The sequence below is a fragment of the Leopardus geoffroyi genome, chromosome C3 (assembly GCF_018350155.1).
Source record: "Leopardus geoffroyi isolate Oge1 chromosome C3, O.geoffroyi_Oge1_pat1.0, whole genome shotgun sequence".
Taxonomy (NCBI): Eukaryota; Metazoa; Chordata; class Mammalia; order Carnivora; family Felidae; genus Leopardus; species Leopardus geoffroyi.
In genome coordinates this window covers 43,784,084-43,799,624 of record NC_059338.1, presented here as the reverse complement: position 1 = coordinate 43,799,624, position 15,541 = coordinate 43,784,084, and the positions used below count along the sequence as shown (strand labels likewise).

Below are 15,541 nucleotides of genomic sequence, written 5' to 3'. Positions count from 1 at the left end.
AGATGTCCAGAGCAGGCTCTTGGGTGTCCATGCCCCAACCTACACTAAATGCATGTATTCCCTCTGAGGGCAAAGTTGGAGCAGTGTGGGGCCAGCTGGTCTGGCTGGGGTACCCTTCATTAAGAGGCACCTGGGCGACTCGATTATTGGTTTTGGGGAGGAAGAATTTTCTTTTCTACCCTTTTCTTCCCTTCAAACTAGTCTAAGAATTAAATTGACATGAGACAGATTAACACAAGAAAAAAATTTTTATTTTGTATACACAGATGTCCAATAATGAAATTGAGACTCCCCACATGACCAAAGCAAGCAGCTGTTGTATGTTTAGGCAAAGAACCATAAATCTGTGAGGAATGGACAAAGCAGAGAAAACTTATGTTCATTGGCTTTAATTAGCATACAATTCTAAACAGAATTTGGGCTGAGGTAGTAAACTAGTAAAAGTAAACTAGTAAAAGTTATACAGTCTTCTTGGCTCTAAATACCTATTTCAGGTGATGAGGATGTCTTTCTGCTCCCTGATGCAGGAAGGATAGCTTTCACATTGGAGATTTATTTCCTGCTATCTGGAGACAAAGAGAGTCAGAATGTTCTTCTGTTCTTAAACAGCTTTCATTCAAAATAACATGACAAAGTGGCATATTTTAGGGTGGCCTGGCCTGGGCCCCTAGAGTTCCTTAGAAACTCCACATACTAAAATGTGAGCTGGTAGATTGTTTTATCTCACTGAGCTAGTCTCTTAGAGTTGAAAATAGGTCAGTTCTACTAAATTCATTTCAGGAAGTGGTGATGTGTGTGTGTTCCCAAAGTTAGGCTCATGGTTCAAGCAGGTATTAAATAAGAGGCATTTCTGTGGAAACAAGAGAAAAACAATGGTTAAGGATTGGAACAAATTATAAACCAGTTTCAGAGTTCTGAGAGTACCCAGTTGAGATGAGTTTTAGATGTCAAAGTATCTTTAGATGGATTGAAAGCAGGCAATGGCCATCTTCCAGATTTTCTTGGTTTGTAGTTTGAATGTCTCTGATGATTATTTTTCTTCTTCTTTTTCTAAATATGAAATTTATTGTCAAATTGGTTTCCATACAACACCCAGTGCTCATCCCAATAGGTGCCCTCCTCAATGCCCATCACCCACTTTCCCCTCCCACCCACCCACCATCAACCCTCAGTTATTCTCAGTTTTTAAGAGTCTCTTATGGTTTGCCTCCCTCCCTAACTCCCCCCCACCATGGTCTTCTGTTAAGTTTCTCAGGATCCACATAAGAGTGAAAAAATATGGTATCTGTCTTTCTCTGTATGACTTATTTCACTTAGATAACACTCCCCAGTTCCAACCACGTTGCTACAAAAGGCCATATTTCATTTTTCTCATTGTCAAGTAGTATTCCATTGTATATATAAACCACAATTTCTTTATCCATTCATCAGTTGATGGACATTTAGGCTCTTTCCATAATTTGGCTATTGTTGAAAGTGCTGCTATAAACATTGGAGTACAAGTCCCCCTGTGCATGAGCACTCCTGTGTCCTTTGGGTAAATTCCTAGCAGTGCTATTTCTGGGTCAAGGGTAGATCTATTTTTAAGTTTTTGAGGAGCCTCCACACTGTTTTTCAGAATGGCTGTACCAGTTTGCATTTCCACCAGTGTCTATTCATGTTTTCTGCCCATTTCTTCACTGGATTATTTGTTTTTTGGGTGCGGAGTTTGGTGAGTTCTTCGTAGATTTTGGATACTAGCCCTTTATCTGATATGTCATTTGCAAATATCTTTTCCCATTCTGTTGCTTGCCTTTTAGTTTCATTGATTGTTTCCTTTGCAGTGCAGAAGCTTTTTATCTTGGGGAGGTCCCAATAGTTCATTTTTGCTTTTGTTTCCCTTGCCTCTGGAGACGTGTTGAGTAAGAAGTTGCTGCGGCCGAGGTTAAAGAGGTTTTTGCCTGCTTTCTCCTTGAGGATTTTGATGGCTTCCTGTCTTGCTTTTCGGTCTTTCATCCATTTTGAGTTTATTTTTGTGTCTGGTGTAAGAAAGTGGTCCAGGTTCATTCTTCTGCATGTCGCTGTCCAGTTTTCCCAGCACCACTTGCTGAAGAGACTGTCTTTATTCCATTGTATATTCTTTCCTGCTTTGTCAAAGATTAGTTGACCATACTTTTGTGGGTCCATTTCTGGAATCTCTATTCTATTCCATTGGTCTATGTGTCTGTTTTTGTGCCAATACAATGCTGTCTTGATGATTACAGCTTTGTAGTAGAGGCTAAAGTCTGGGGGATTGTGATGCCTCCCACTTTGGTCTTCTTCATCAATATTACTTTGGCTATTCGGGATCTTTGTGATTCCATACAAATTTTAGGATTGCTTGTTTTAGCTTCGAGAAGAATGCTGGTGCAATTTTGATTGGGATTGCATTGAATGTGTAGATAGCTTTGGGTAGTATTGACATTTTGACAATATTTATTCTTCCAATCCATGAGCATGGAATGTTTTTCCATTTCTTTGTGTCTTTTTCAACTTCCTTCATAAGCTTTCTATAGTTTTCAGCAGATATTTTACATCTTTGGTTACATTTATTCCTAGGTATTTTATGCTTCTTGGTGCAATTGCGAATGGGATCAGTTTCTTTGTCTTCGTTGCTTCTTTATTAGTGTATAAGAATGCAACTCATTTCTATACATAAACTTTGTATCCCGTGATGTTGCTGAATTCATGTATCAGTTCTAGCAAACTTATTATACATCGGTTTTTCCATATATAATATTATGTCATCTGCAAAAAGTGAAAGCTTGACTCCGTCTTTGCCAATTTTGATGCCTTTGATTTCCTTTTGTTGTCTGATTGCTGATGCTAGAACTTCCAACACTATGTTAAACAACAGCGGTGAGAGTGGACGTCCCTGTCGTGTTCCTGATCTCAGGGGGAAAGCTGTCAGTTTTTCCCCATTGAGGATGATATTAGCTGTGGGCTTTCCATAAATGGCTTTTATGATCTTTAAGTATGTTCTTTCTATCCTTTCTCAAGGGTTTTAATTAAGAAAGGATGCTGAATTTTGTCAAATGCTTTTTCTGCATCAATTGACAGGATCATATGGTTCTTTTCTTTTCTTTTACTAATGTCATGTATCACATTGATTGATTTGTGAATGTTGAACCAGGTCTGCAGCCCAGGAATGAATCCCACTTGATCATGGTGAATAATTCTTTTTGTATGCTGTTGAATTTGATTTGCTAGTATATTGTGGAGAATTTTTGCCTCCATATTCATCAGGGATATTGGCCTGTAGTTCTCTTGTTTTGCTGGGTCTCTGTATGGTTTGGGAATCAAAGTAATGCTGGCTTCATAGAATGAGTCTGGAAGTTATCCTTCTCTATTTTTTGGAGCAGCTTGAAAAGAATAGGCATTATCTCTGCTTTAAATGTCTAGTAGACTTCCCCAGGGAAGCCATCTGGTCCTGGACTCTTATTTGTTGGGAGAATTTTGATAACTGATTCAATTTCTTCACTAGTTATGGGTCTGATCAAGTTTTCTATTTCTTCCTGTTTGAGTTTTGGAACTGTGTGGGTGCTTAGGAATGTTTCCATTTCTTCCAGATTGCCCAGTTTGTTGGCATATAATTTTTCATAGTATTCCCTGATAATTGCTTATATTTCTGAGGAATTGGTTGTAATAATTCCATTTTCATTCATGATTTTATCTAGTTGGGTCATCTCCCTTTTCTTTTTGAGAAGCCTGGCTAGAGGTTTATCAATTTTTTTTTTTCAGAAAACCAACTCTTGGTTTCATTGATCTGCTCTGCAGTTTTTTTAGATTCTATATTTATTTCTGCTCTGATCTTTATTTCTCTTCTGCTGGGTTTGGGGTGTCTTTGCTGTTCTGCTTCTGTTTCCTTTAGATGTGCTGTTAGATTTTGTATTTGGGATTTTTCTTGTTCCTTGAGATAGGCCTGGATTGCAATGTATTTTCCTCTCAGGACTGCCTTCACTGCATCCCAATGCGTTTGGATTGTTGTATTTTCATTTGTTTCCATATATTTCTTAATTTCTTCTCTAATTGCCTGGTTGACCCATTCATTCTTTAGTAGGGTTTTCTTTAACCTCCATGGTTTTGGAGGTTTTCCAGACCTTTTCCTGTGGTTGATTTCAAGTTTCATAGCATTGTGGTCTGAAAATGTGCATGGTATGATTTCAATTCTTTTATACTTATGAAGGGCTGTTTTGTGACCCAGTATGTGATCTATCTTGGAGAAGGTTCCATGTGCACTTGAGAATAAAGTATATTCTGTTTCTTTGGGATGCAGAGTTCTAAATATATCTGTCAAGTCCATCTGATCCAATGTATCATTCAGGGCCCTTGTTTCCTTATTGATCCTGTGTCTAGATGATCTATCCATTGTTGTAAGTGGAGTGTTAAAGTCCCCTGCAATTACCATATTCTTATCAATAAGGTTGTTTATGTTTGTGATTGTTTTATATATTTGGGGGCTCCCGTATTTGGCGTATAGACATTTATAATTGTTAGCTCTTCCTGATAGACCCTGTAAGTATATAATACCTTTCTTCATCTCTTGTTACAGCCTTTAATTTGACGTCTAGCTTGTCTGATATAAGTGTGGCTACTTCAGCTTTCTTTTGACTTCCAGTAGCATGATAGATAGTTCTCCATCCCCTCACTTTCAATCTGAAGGTGTCCTCAGGTCTAAAATGAGTCTCTTGTAAACAGCAAATAGATGGGTCTTTTTTTTTTTTTAATCCATTCTGATGTCTATCCTATGTCTTTTGGCTGGAGCATTTAGCCCATTTACATTCAGTGTGATTATTGAAAGATATGGGTTTAGAGTCATTGTAATGTCAGTAGGTTTTATGCTTGTAGTGATGTCTCTGGTACTTTGTAGTCCTTGAAATATTTCACTCACAGAATCCCCCTTAGGATCTCTTGTAGGGCTGGTTTAGTGGTGATGAATTCCTTCAGTTTTTGTTTGTTTGGGAAAGCCTTTATCTCTCCTTCTATTCTGAATGACAGACTTGCTGGATAAAGGATTCTCGGCTGCATATTTTTTTCTGTTCAACACATTGAAGATTTCCTGCCATTCCTTTCTGGCCTGCCAAGTTTCAGTAACTAGGTCTGCCACTAGTCTTATTGGTCTCCCTTTATATGTTAGAGCATGTTTATCCCTAGCTGCTTTCAGAATTTTCTCTTTATCCTTGTATTTTGCCAGTTTCACTATGATATGTCATGCAGAAGATTGATTCAAGTTATGTGTGAAGGGAGTTCTCTGTGCCTCTTGGATTTCAATGCCTTTTTCCTTCCCCAGATCAGGGAAGTTCTCAGCTATGATTTCTTCAAGTACACCTTCAGTCCCTTTCTCTCTTCTTCTTCTTCTTCTTCTTCTTCTTCTTTCTTTCTTTCTTTCTTCTTCTTTCTTTCTTCTTCTTTCTTTCTTCTTTCTTTCTTTCTTCTTTCTTTCTTCTTCTTTCTTTCTTTCTTTCTTCTTCTTCTTCTGGAATTCCTACGATACGGATATTGTTCCGTTTGATTGCATCACTTAGTTCTCTAATTCTTCCCTCATACTCCTGGATTGTTTTATCTTTTTCTCAGCTTCCTCTTTTTCCATAATTTTATCTTCTAATTCACCTATTCTCTCCTCTGCCTCTTTAATCTGTGCTATGGCCACCTCCATTTTATTTTGCATCTCATTTATAGCATTTTTTTTTAGCTCATGACTATTTCTTAGTCCCTTGATCTCTGCAGTCCTCTATTCATTTTTCAAGTGCAGCAATTAATTTTAGGACTATTATTCTAAATTCTTGTTCCATTATATTGCTTAAATCAGTTTTGATCAATTCATTAGCTGTTGCTACTTCCTGGGAGTTTCTTTTGAGGAGAATTCTTCTGTTTTATCATTTTGGGTAGTCATTGGGGTGGCTCCAAACTGCAGGGCACTTCCCTTGTGCTGTCGGGAGTAATTTGTGTTGGTGGGCGGGGCTGCAGTCAGACCCAATGTCTGTCCCCAGCCCACCAGTGGGGCCACAGTCAGACTGGTGTGTACCTTATGTTCCCCTCTCCCAGGGGCAGGACTCATTGTGGAGTGGTGTGGCCCCTGTCTGGGCCACTTGCACACTGCCAGGCTTGTGGTACTGCTTTAATGGGATCTGGCCAAGGGCATATTAGCGGGGGTGGATCCACAAGGTGCACAGGGGCGGGAGGGCAGGCTTAGCTCGCTTTGGCATCAGTGGTCCCCTGTGGGAGGGGCCCTGCAGCACGGGGAGGGAGGCAGACCCCTCGGAGGGATAGATCCACAGAAGCACAGCATTGGGCATTTGTGCAGTGCAAGCAAGTTCGGTGATGGGAACTGGTTCCCTTTGGGATTTTGGCTGGGTGAAGGGAGAGGGAGATGGCACTTACCAGTACCTTTGTTCCCTCACTGAGCTGAGCCCTGTCCTCCAGGGCTTGACAACTCTCCCTCCCAGTGTCCTCTTGCCCTCCCTGCTCTCTGAGAGCAGAGCTGTTGACTCTTAACATTCCAGATGTTAAGTCCTGCTGTCAGAACACACTCCGTCCGGCCCCTCCGCTTTTGCCAGCCAGACTAGGGGGCTCTGCCTTGCTGGGCAGGCTGCCCCTCCACCGCCCCGGCTCCCTCCTGCCAGTCCGTGTAGCACACACCACCTCTCTGCCCTTCCTACCCTCTTCCGTGGGCCTCTTGTCTACACTTGGCTATAGAGAGTCTGTTATGCTAGTCTTCTGGCAGTTTTCTGGGTTATTTAGGCAGATGTGGGTGGAATCTAAGTGATCAGCAGGACAAGGTGAGCCCAGTTTCCTCCTACACCTCCATATTCCTCTTGAATACTCTCTGTTGATCTTTTTGAGTAGACACACAGCAACCTACACAAAGATCATCCATGCATGTGCTGTTGTGACAATTTCCCTGAAGTTTACATCAAGTCATTCATACTCAGTTTGGAAGGCCTCAGGAAAAAGGGCAGATTTCATTTTCAATGATTTCAAGTCAAAAGGATGGGAGAACATTGTAAATGTTAGTTTGGAGAGTTGTAGCCAGAGTTTGGATGAAACCAGAAGACTTCAGGATCTAGTCAAGTTTACAGGTAGAAAACAAAATCTCAAAAACGATGAACAGAAATAGAATCCAGAATCCAAAAGTACGTTTCATAGTTTCAAATGAAACAGTTTTTTTCTCTCTACACTTACCCTCATTTCTATCAGTGATAACCATTGTAAGACTAATTTGTTTGCCAATTATGTCTAGTTTCAAGAAACCTGATTATTTACAGAGTGCAGCAAGAGTAGCAATTGGCCATACAAGCTCTTTTAAACCTGCTTTGGTGGAACTTTCCATCCGGAATCTCCAGACTGAACTTTTAGCAGCCTCTTGAAGCTAAGAAGCCAACCCAAATACTTGCCATCAGGCTTTGCCTGCAATATCTGTAGAATTAAATTCTTTCTTTCTTTTCAAGATCTCCCAAATATCCTGATATTTCTCCATCTGCCAGATGTGACCTTACTCACCTGGTAAGGCTGCTGAGATCCTTGTAAGCAAGATAGCAGGCTGATATTCCTAGGGGGATTTATTGGCTCCATTAAGTCATCCTTAGTTCCATAAAGCATAGACTCATAAATCTGAGTCTATGCATGTTTGTCTCAAATATGACATTTCAGTCAAAGCCTTGGTAATATAACCAATGTTTCCAACTGTGTCTTGTCACAAAGAGAAAAGATTCTTATTGATCTTAGGCAAATATTTCTATGAAACCATAAGAATGCTCACTGAGAGATTCCAAATTCTGGAGAGATCAGGTAGGGGAGAAAGATAGATGTTGCAATTCTACTTACAAAGGTACAATTTACCAAATTGCTGTGAGTCATATTTAGTTTAAGAGGAAAGGCTTTCTTATATCTGGAAAACAAAAGATGAAATAACAATCAGTATTGCAAACAAAAAGCCATAAAAATATCATCATTCTCAGTTTATTCATTCCCATGTGATAATTTGTTGATCTTGATCTTTTGTTAGTAGTTTTAAGAAGCCTTCAGTTTCTGTTAGAGTTCTATAAATTCTTACCCAGTTCAATGGCATGATCTTAAAGTTAGTAGAGACCTGTATTCCTGGTCTTTTCCTGAATCTCTTTGAAGATGAAAGACTTTTGCAGTAGCATCAGAGTTAACCTTTTGTCTGTAAATGACAAAAGTCTTAAAATTGCAGTGGTTAAGGATCTGATCAGAGTTCATTACAATGTTACTGACAAGGTAATTTGGTCATTTCTATCACACAGCACTTCAAGATTAGAACTAGAATGGCAAGCGATAACATATTGAGACATATCAGATTTCTAGGAGTTTCATACAATTTCTAGAACACTAATCTTAACATATATTTACACAAATATAATCTAAGAAAGGTTAGCATCACTTATTTGACATTACTTCCCAGGTGATTTAACATACCAAGTAACAACTCTCTCTCTTTTACAAGGAGAACAAATCCTTCAAATGTTCTAGGGATCTGCTGGAATATTTCAAAGTTAGTTGGTGGTCAAGACTTCATTTTAAAATTTGATTTTGGGAGGTTTGTCAAATATCAAAAATTTTGGACATTTAATTAAATAGGATCACAGATCATTATGAAACCATACTTAGTTATCAATTTAGCCAAAGTGCCAATTAAAGACTTCAAAGACAGGGGCGCCTGGGTGTCTCAGTCGGTTGAGCGGCCGACTTCGGCTCAGGTCACGATCTCGCGGTCCGTGAGTTCGAGCCCCGCATCGGGTTCTGTGCTGACAGCTCAGAGCCTGGAGCCTGTTTCGGATTCTGTGTCTCCCTCTCTCTGACCCTCCCCTGTTCATGCTCTGTCTCTCTCTGTCTCAAAAATAAATAAACGTTAAAAAAAAAATTAAAAAAAAAAAGACTTCAAAGACAAACACAGGTAGTTACATGGCTGTAAAAGCCTTAGCTCTTTTAATATTAAATAGAAAAAAACCCAAAGACCTTATAAAGACAACACAGACTCTTTGTTTTCCTAGGTAGATTACATAAATGGTAAAGAAAAAAATTACTTACAACTTATTAAAAGAAGACCAATAATCTAAGAAAAGTTTATCCTTTTAACAGAGAGAAGCCAAATTTTAATTTTGTACAAGCTTACTTTTGATATTAAAACTCATTTTTAAAAAATGTTTATGAGGGGGGCGCCTGGGTGGCGCAGTCGGTTGGGCGTCCGACTTCAGCCAGGTCACGATCTCGCGGTCCGTGAGTTCGAGCCCCGCGTCGGGCTCTGGGCTGATGGCTCAGGGCCTGGAGCCTGTTTCCGATTCTGTGTCTCCCTCTCTCTCTGCCCCTCCCCCGTTCATGCTCTGTCTCTCTCTGTCCCAAAAATAAATAAACGTTGAAAAAAAAATGTTTATGATAGAGAGAAAGAGTAAGAGCATGAGTTGGGGGGTGGGGGTGTGCAGAGAGAGAGGAGGCAGAGATCCCAAGCCATGCTGTACAGACATCAGAGAGCCCAATGTGGGGCTCGAACTCACAAACCATGAGATCATGACCTGAGCCAAAGTCTGACTCTTAACCAGCTGAGCCACCAGGTGCCCCTTAAAAGTCGTGTTTAAACTAAATTCATTTTATTTTTTAATTTGTTTTTTTTGTTTTTTTGTTTTTTTTTTTTAGAGTGCATGCAAGTGTGAGTTGGGGAGGGGCAGAGAGAGGAACAGATAATGCTAAGCAGGCTTCATGCTCAGCATGGAGTCTGATGAGGCACTTGATCTCATGACTGTGAGATCATGATCTCAGCTAAAATCAAGAGGTGGACAGTTAACCAACTGAGTCACCTAGGCACCCCTAAATAAATTCATTTTAATCTTAACCAATTGACCACACAATAAAATCTCTTTTTAAAGATTCCTTTTTCAGAGATGAAAAATGTATACACTGAAGACTATAGAAAGCTTATGAAAGAAATTGAAGAAGACACACAAAAATGGAAATATATTCCATGCTCCTGGATTGGAAGAATAAATATTGTTAAAATGTCACTACTACCCAAAGCTATCTACATAGTCAATGCAATCCTTATCAAAATAACAGCAGCATTCTTCACAGAACTAGAACAGAAAATCCTAAAATTTGTAATGAGCCAGAAAAAAAACCGAATAACAAAAGCAATCCTGAAAAAGAAAACCAAAGGTGGAAGCATCACAATCCCAGACTTCAAGCTATATTACAAAACTGTAATCATCAAGACAGCATGGTATTGGCACAAAAACAGACACATAGACCAATGGAATAGACTAGAGACTCCAGAAATGGACCCACAAAAGTATGGTCAACTAATCTTTGACAAAGCAGGAAAGAAATATCCAATGGAGTGAAGACAGTCTCTTCAGCAAGTGGTGCTGGGAAAACTGGACAGCGACATGCAGAAGAATGAACCTGGACCACTTTCTTACACCAGACACAAAAATAAACTCAAAATGGATGAAAGACTGAAAAAGCAAGACAGGAAACCATCAAAATCCTCAAGGAGAAAGCAAGCAAAAACCTCTTTAACCTCGGCCGCAGCAACCTCTTACTCAACACGTCTCCAGAGGCAAGGGAAACAAAAGCAAAAATGAACTACTGGGACCTCATGAAGATAAAATCTTCTGCACAGTGAAGGAATCGATCAGCAAAACTAAAAGGTAACCAAGGGAATGGGAGGAGATATTTGCAAATGACATATCAGATAAAGGGTTAGTATCCAAAATCTGTAAAGAACTTATCAAACTCAACACCCAAAAAACAAATAATCCAGTGAAGAAATGGGCAAAAGACATGAATAGACATTTTTTCCGAAGGAGATATCCAGATGGCTGACACATGTGTTTTAGACACATGTCGAAAATGCTCAATATCACTCATCATCAGGGAAATACAAGTCAAAACCATAATGAGATACCACCTCACACCTGTCAGAATGGCTAACATTAACAACTCAGGCAACAACAGATAGGCGAGGATGTGGAGAAAGAGGATCTCTTTTGCATTGTTGGTGGGAATGCAAGCTGGTGCAGCCACTCTGGACAACAGTATGGAGGTTTCTCAAAAAATTAAAAATAGGGGCGCCTGGGTGGCGCAGTCGGTTAAGCGTCCGACTTCAGCCAGGTCACGATCTCGCGGTCCGTGAGTTCGAGCCCCGCGTCGGGCTCTGGGCTGATGGCTCAGAGCCTGGAGCCTGTTTCCGATTCTGTGTCTCCCTGTCTCTCTGCCCCTCCCCTGTTCATGCTCTGTCTCTCTCTGTCCCAAAAATAAATAAACGTTGAAAAAAAAATTAAAAATAAAAATAGAACTACCTTATGACCCAGCAATTGCAATACCAGGTATTTATCCAAGGGATACAGGTGTGCTGTTTCAAAGGGGCACTTGCACCCTAATGTTTATAGCAGCACTATCCACAACAGCCAAAGTACAGAAAGAGTCCAAATGTCCATCGATGGATGAATGGATAAAGAAGATGTGGTATATACATACAATGGAGCATTACTCGGCAATCAAAAAGAATGAAATCTTGCTATTTACAACTACATGGATGGAACTGGAGGGTATTATGCTAAGTGAAATTAGATCCAGACAAATATCATATGACTTCACTCATATGAGGACTTTAAGAGACGAAACAGATGAACATAAGGGAAAGGAAGCAAAAATAATATAAAAACAGGGAGGGGGACAAAACAGAAGAGACTCATAAATATGGAGAACAAACAGAAGGTTACTGGAGGGGTTGTGGGAGGGGGGATCGGCTAAATGGGTAAGGGGCACTAAGGAACCTACTCCTGAAATCGTTGCACTATATGCTAACTAATTTGGATACAAATTAAAAAAATAAAATTAAAAAAAAAAACAATTGTGGTTAGATCACCCACAAACACTTCATGAGATATCACAGAAAGTCAGCCAGTCTTCCAAGCTATTCTGTTCTTGTTGGCATATTTTGTAACCTAAATAACATGAACTTATTTGACTTTCAGTAAACCCAAGCAGAATGAAAGTTTTAAAGCTGATACTATAAAGATATTTCTATTTTATTAAATTAACCTTAAATAAATTTTCATATTGAATATTTTCCCAGACCATTTGAACCTGAAATTCATTTGGACTATTTCTATTTTGAGAATTTTTATCATACTAAATTTCTATAAACACTTAATTTTTAAGCCAATTCAATAGAGCTGTTTACAAATAATTTTTGGAAATAACATTGAGAAGTAGAAAAACACCGTATCTATAATGCACATACATACACAGACACAGCTTCTATTTTAAAACAATATAAAACTCACTAGTTTATAAAGTATTTTACTATTTGTGGAAAAGACTTAGAGTTTGGGCACAAACTTTAGTGGTTTGTTTTTAAAAAGACCTGTTCCTTTTCTTCCCTTAGGTCTAAGGTGACTGGGGTTGTGCTTATATTTCAAGAACATAAAATGCATGACTTTAAGGGACAGAGAAAGAATGCAAGTTGTTTATTTTTTTATTTTTATTTTTTAAGATTCAGTGTTAATTGTTATTTACCTTTTTGAAGCAAGGGGCATTTTGTCCTAATATCCTGATTTTTTGTCATATCTGCAAGCATTTTGAGAGAAATAGACAAAGTTTGAGGATTAGTAAAGTAGGTTTTGACTTATTTCTAGAGTTGCATTTCTGGTTTCCTAGAGATTTGCAAGGCAAAGGCAGTTGTTTTTAATTCCCTCCAAAGAACTGGGTTATAGCCTGAATACTAAGGGACTGACTCACCTTTTTAAATTAAACTAGCTACTTTATATCAGGGAGATTTTACCCAAAATGGGAATCAAAAGACTTATGGCTTTGTAAAGTCTGTAAAGCATTTTAACAAAAGCCTTCTTTCTGAGTACATAATTCAACCTTGGCTTCTATCAGTCCCTAAACATTGGCCTTCTGCTGATCATTTATAGGAAGGCCTAGGAGATTTTGGTCACCTGTTTTTTCTGTGTGTGTGTGTGTGTGTGTGTGTGTGTGTGTGGAGGGGTGGTGTTGTGAATGGCCATTAATCTTTTAATTCTTTTCTAAATTTGGGGAGAAAGAGGATGGAAGTAAAAAGTCTCTATGATTGAAAAGATCTGCTGTTGTTCAGGGGAAATGTGTTGCCTTTTGGTCGGGGGTCTAGGATGTATCTGCAAAGGACACTGCACAGGAATGCCTGAAGCTGGTACAGCCTGATTACGGAGCCCTGGAAAACAGGAGCAAAGGGAGACTTACTGCCAGTGTCCGGAGCTTGTGTTAATTCATTATGTGACTTTCAGTACTTACATGAGTAATCCCTATACTTTGAACCTCAAGATTAGGCCAGAATGCTCTCTGTAAATCATACAGGGAAAGGGAAGTTAAAACAGGTAGATGGGGCCAGAGTATGAGAAGGAGAATTTACATTAGATGTAGGATTTCTGTTCTCTCATCTTGTCAAGGGAATCCCTAAGGTTAGCTGTTAAACCCATAAGACAATTAAGAGATCTCTATAATTTTCTCTTCTTGCAAATTTAGCCAATTTAAAGAACTCATCATCTGGCCATTGATAAGTAAGGTCTTATTCGTCTGTATTCAGACCAATACATCTTTTTTTGGAAAAACATGAAAGCAACTTTCCAGGCTTAGACCATGGACACAAGAAGTATCCCTAGAGAAGCCTTAAATGATGCAGTCCCCATGGTCCAAAAATTTACTCCCCAAAATAGTTTAAAAAAGCAAAAACAGAGGCACCTGTATGGCTCAGTCAGTTAAGTGTCTGACTCCTGGTTTTGGTTCAGGGCATGATCTCATGGTTTGTGAGTTCAAGCCCCACGGCGAGCTCTGTGCTGACAGCGTGGAGCCTGCTTGGGATCCTCTCTCTCTGCCCCTTCACTGCTTGTGCTCTCTCTCTCTCTCAAAATAAATAAATAAACTTTAAAAAAAAAGTGAAAACTTTTTTTTTTTTTTTTTTTGCACAGGCAGTAAGAATGGTGCAGTAAAGACTGTGTCCCAGATCTCTCCTGAAAACATAAGATCCCTCCAGTTACAGACCCACTAATCTGGGACGCTGGACAAGCACTAGTGGAATGGGACTTTCCAGTACTAACAAACAACAAAGATTAAGATGATAAAGGTCCCTTATGATCTGGGACCTCTTATGACAAATTCCCCTGAGAGCTGACACAGCCAAACAAAGAAAGTGCTGTTTGTAATTTTGTCCCTCAGAATCCCAGTCTATTCAACTGGCCACCAAGGTAAACCCAGATTGACCCTTGCTACCAGGACTGGGCTGAGCTGGGACCCTCTCACCCTCTCCAGCTATCTGAGGGCTTGGCTGGCAGACCCAGCCCCGAGCTGACACCTTTGGTAAATAAAGCCACATCCACAATTTAAAAAAAAAAAATGGAGCACCTGTTTGGCTCAGTCGGTTGAGCTTCTGACTTCAGCTCAGGTCATGATCTCATGGTACGTGGGTTCAAGCCCCACAACGGGCTCTGTGCTGACAGCTCGGAGCCTGGAACCTATTTCGGGTTCTGTGTCTCCCTCTCTCTCTGCCCCTCCCCTGCTCACACTCTATCTCTCCAGAACAAACAAACAAACAAAAAGCATCATACTTTGTGGGGGACTCACAGTGCAGGAAATTCTTGGTGTGTGGGATGGGGTTAGAAGTAAAGCAGTTTCTTCCACACACCCCTGGATTGTGGAGACCAGAGAGAATAATCTTACTGGTCATAAAGCCAAGCTCTTTGGACATAGAAGATGACAAAGGAAAAACTTCATTTTGTTTTTATGTAGAGGACTCACAGCAGATTTTGTCTAAACAGATGCCAGTCTTATGAGAACCACGAACCCATCACTTTTTGAGGCTGGCTTGAACAGCAGTCTTAAAAAGACCTAAGACCTGTGTTCTTTCTCTCTAGTAATTTCTTTTTATAACAAATGACTCAAAAGACAGAGACAAAGAAAAACCATGACCATCTCTATGAGGCAATGACTCAGCCACATGAAGAGTACCCTACCAAATCTTACCAGAATCACCAAGACCAAGAAACCAGCTCCATAAATATTTTCTTTTGTTGATCTAAATTTAGAGAGAGAAGATAGATGCTCACCAATATAACTCCATTAGACCATGCAGGCAGAGATCAGGAGGCTGATGTGGTAACAACTTAAGAAGCCTGCCAAGGATTCTTACCTTCTGCTGGCTGTTTGTCAGATGTTCCAGGATGTGTCAGCTTCAAGAGCCTCAAAGCAAACAGTGTCCAGTGAGGGAAGTGTATCCTACTGACTATGCCAAATGTTGGAAAGGAAAACTTTTATTCTACCCTTCGAGGTTCTTCTAGGTGGCCTAAGAGTTAAAAGTGATATGAAAACATGTTAATAGAATAAAAAAACACTCCAAAGTTTATTACATGTGCACAGAGGCCAACTATTAATACTGATACCCAAAGAAATAATCAGGTCACACAGCTTTTGTAAGTTATAGTCAAAGAAGCATAAATCTGTGAGGAAGTGACAAAACAAAATCTATGTTTAA

General features: G+C 39.6%; 1 long non-coding RNA gene across 5 annotated transcripts in view; it reads right to left on the bottom strand.

The window, feature by feature from the left end:
• Positions 1 to 229: 229 nt before the first annotated feature.
• Positions 230 to 15,541, bottom strand: part of LOC123584932 — a 57,394-nt gene continuing 42,082 nt past the window's right edge. For 4 of the 5 annotated variants that reach the window (XR_006705789.1, XR_006705787.1, XR_006705790.1 and 1 more), the window contains 2 exons: positions 15,200 to 15,352; positions 230 to 850 (listed from right to left, as the gene is read on the bottom strand). This is a non-coding gene — a long non-coding RNA (uncharacterized LOC123584932). Of the gene's footprint in view, positions 851 to 7,518; positions 7,907 to 15,199; positions 15,353 to 15,541 lie in introns of all 5 variants that reach the window. The other variant, XR_006705788.1, reaches the window with a different exon arrangement.